Here is a 4150-nt window from a genome sequence, read left to right on the forward strand (position 1 = left end):
AGAGAGAGAGAGAACACATTGAAAACTTCCTCAAAAGTCCTCCCCTTGTTAAAATAACTGGGTGGACTAGGGCCGATGAGTTAGGAAATGAGATGACTACGTATATGGCCCAAAAGGGAGCTCCTTGGAGGCAGAGCCCATGGTGTCTTTATCCTTGTTTTCATAGCTGCTGGAAGAGTGCCTGGCTCATAACAGGCATTAGTGCACTTTTACTGAGTAAACAAATGAAAATGGCTCACCGAGAGTAAACAGGGAAGAAAAAAAGAGTCTAAGATAAATAATATAGCCCAACTCCTTCTTTTTTTTTTCTTTTTATAGATGGAGTCTCACTCTGTCGCCCAGGCTGGAGTACAGTGGTGCAATCTTGGCTCACTGCAACCTCCACTTCCCTGGTTCAAGCAATTCTCCTGCCTCAACCTCCCAAGTAGCTGGGATTACAGGCGCCATCACCACATCTGGCTAATTTTTGTATTTTCAGTAGAGATGGGGTTTCACCATGTCCTTAAACCAAAATCATAGCTTCTTATATAGGTGATTTATGTACTCCTTGCAAGAATAAATAGACTTACTTTTACAGCCCAACACAATATTATTAGTCTATTTACATACTTCTTGAAGACACTTGAAGTCAATGGGGCGCAATTCATTGGAGGGAAAAGTGGGATTGAGAATATGGAAGGAACAGATGTACTAACTGATGGCTCTTAATAGCTTTTTTCCGAACTCATCAAACTGTAATCACCATTATTATAATTAATCTATTTGTTCCAAACTTCAGGCATTTGAGAACCATCTTAACATTTTTTGTCATATATATCAAGATGCCACATATGGGTATGTTATTTACTTAATACTTTTATTTAAATTATCCCTGTGTTAAAGAAGCAATTATTGCCCTAAGCAATAATGTCTATGAAAACTCGTTGAATTTTCTAGTTAAGTATATTTTTGAATATGCATGAAAATGTAGTAAAACTATTAAAAATTGTTCATGTGCCAGTTAAATATCATCTTCATATTACCCAGTACACTTGGGGAAACATCGAGCTAACCTAAACGGTGTATTTGCAGTTAGGTTCTCTAGTTGTTCTAGCTCCTTTTTAAGCAGAGCTCTGTCTCCATTTTTTCTCCAAGATGATAGAACTGATGACCACAAGTAGAATTGTGGGTTTCTTGGATAAGTTTCTTTGGTCAAACTGTACAGTTAAATAATTGACATTTCAAATCAAAGGATTTTGGTCTCAAATGAATAATCACTTAATATTTTGGTCAGGCTGGTCTCAAACTCCTGACCTGAAGTGATCCATCTGCCTTAGCCTCCCAAGGTGCTGGGATTACAGGCGTGAGCCACCACACCTGGCCCAACCCCTTTCCTTATAAAGATCCATCTCATTATCAGAGATGAACAATGGCATTATTCATCCACTTCAGAATTTAGCAACTGTTTCCCATTACTTACTCCATCTTGTTAGTTCAGCCAATATTTTTTGGGTGCATAAGTCTGTAGCAGGCACATGAGGATATAGGAGTGAAAAAGACACAGAATCCATGGAGCTTTTATTTGGGGGCGGGAGAGGAAGTATCATTTCAGGAGTCAGGCAGACACATATGTAAACTACATAATATCAGATGGTGCTAAGGGTGAAGAATGTGAAGGGAATGTTAGAAAGTGTATCTTTACCCTAATTCAAAACACTTAATGCAAACAAAATGTTTAAAAATTGTCCTCAGTAGAGAAGAAGAAATCATCCTATGCATTAAGATGCATCTCCTCCTCTGTTTCATGCCAGCAGCCTCATTTCTCCTTACGTGGAGCACAGAAGCTTGAAAGATGCTTCCCACTAGTCTTGTGCTTATAGTTTTTATTATCCTCCTGGTAGCTTCAATCCATGTCAGTGTCTTCTCCACCTGAACATGGTCACTTGGGACTACTTTTGCTAAAAGGTAATTTCCAGGCACCTCAGCATAAAGGAAATGAATGAGTCTTCAATCCCACATAGCAAAGAAACCCAGGTGGACACTATTTTAGGCCTAACTTCCTTGGGAGAAACCATCAAATATTTGATGCGTGATGTTGTTATCCCCAAATTCTTTTTCCCAAGAAAGATTAAGATATCATGCTTTAAGGCAGTGGTTCTCAGAGGGGGCAATTTTATTTCCCAGGCGTCTGTATGCAGAGGGCAGGGATTCTGCTCAGCATCCTGCAGTGCATAACACAAGGCAGTTGCCGTAACAAAGATGTATCCAGTCTGTAGTGCAGTGGTGCTGAGGTTGAGAAGCTCTGGTCTTGGGCGTTAGGGTGACAGTGCAGTACCAGCCCCAGAAACAGCTCAGCCCTCATGCTGATGATGAGACTGGAGTGGAGAGAAAGACGTACCCTGGCAGGACCAGAGGCAGAGTCCAGGGCCCACAGTCCAGTATTTCTTCCCAGCTCCGTTAGGACATGTTTCTAGAGCCTACACACAGCAGGACATTAATTGGTGATAATTTAATCAAACCCCAAAATCATCCCCCTGCCCTGCTCCCTTCCACCTCAAGGAGAAAGAGCCAGGAGAAAGGATGACATGTCTATGGGAATAGATGCTGTTTATTGTTTTACCATGCCTAAGCACACTTGAACACTGAGTAGACACTAAGGAAATATTTACATAGGGAAGGATAGGATTTTACTGTGAAAGTAGATGCAACCCAAATGCGCTACAAACTTCTGTAGCCAACTGGAACGAAAAAGAATGAACATCAATGCTGGCACCAAGGTGAGAAAATCCAGAGCATTGGTTTGCACCTTCTTCCTTTTAGGGGAAACCAAGGACCAGAGGGTTTTGCCCAAGCTTGAGTCAGAGGCAAAGTGGTGACTGACACCAGGACTTCACTCCTAAAGTCCAACATTTTTGCCATGACACCACCGCCTTCTGCTTCCAAATTTTTCATTATGCTCTACCGTCTTTGCCAGAAGTGGAAAGAAGAACATTTTTATCCAGATTTTCTGCATCAGGGTTTGGAAACTTTGATGACTTTTTGGTTAACTGAAAATTACCCAGAAAATCAAATTATCTAGACTGCTCATCCCCCAAATGTTCCAGTTAATCAAGGTTTGATTGTGTTTGTTTTCCAAAAAGAAAACTTCTCTCCTAAGACATTTAGCCTCGAATAGATGTGCCCGGTGCCTATGTGGTCTCATAATTTATGCACTTGAGTTACTGTTCTGTGGGCAATTTGGCAGGGATCACAGGCATAGACAAAGAAGATGTTAACAGCAAAAAAAAAAAAAAAAAAAGACATCACCAGAAAGCCTTTGGAAGACAAACACTTCACATCTTCAATTGTAAGACAACCTGATGCAGAAAGAGAATAAATTAATTTAAAAACCTCCTGCACAAAGAAAATAATGGAAAAATACATCACAGATAGTTATCCCTTTTGTGCTAAAAACAAGTGATTTGGAGAAAATAACTGCATGGGGCTGAATGTGTTAGTCTTATAATCTTCTTCTAGTTTTAAATTCTTAGGGGAGAAACCGAGAATAAGAAAAAAGAAGCTTTCATTGTTGCAACGAACATTTATTGAATATTTAGTATGTTGCCAGGCACCAGGCTACACTTTCTGTGACTTTTTCTACTCTTAAAATTACTTTCAGTCATGCGAAAGAAACTTCTAGATGTCTCATTACTGATTCCAACAGTAGCTCTAGAAAGGCCATTTTTTTTTTCCTGAGGTTTTTGCAAAAACTGTTTTGACTCAACTTAGAAGTGCAGCTGGGAATATCACTTGGTGTTTATCCCCCTGGGAGCCCGAGTTCTCTGTGATTGGTTTATCCTAAGCTTTGGGGGCCACCCATTTGCAAGGAGAGGGCCTTAGACTACTAAGGATTATGAGTATTTCAGGTTGAGTTCTCTAGGAAGTAGGCTCTGAAATGGAGCTCGGTGTGCCAGGGGTTTATTGGGGAGTTACCACGGGCATCCATATCTGTGTAGAAGAGGAAGTGGATACAGGCAACAGTGCCCTTGGCCAACCCATGGATGCTCTGCAGCTAGAATTGGCCTTTAAAGTTGGCTAGACCAGGAGTTTAGACCCCTGCATTCTTCAGTCACTGGATGTGGGCTGCCTGGGGCTACCTGAGAAAGTTGTGACCTTGGGGGAGGCAGCTCTC

The sequence above is a fragment of the Piliocolobus tephrosceles genome, chromosome 20 (genome assembly GCF_002776525.5).
Source record: "Piliocolobus tephrosceles isolate RC106 chromosome 20, ASM277652v3, whole genome shotgun sequence".
Taxonomy (NCBI): Eukaryota; Metazoa; Chordata; class Mammalia; order Primates; family Cercopithecidae; genus Piliocolobus; species Piliocolobus tephrosceles.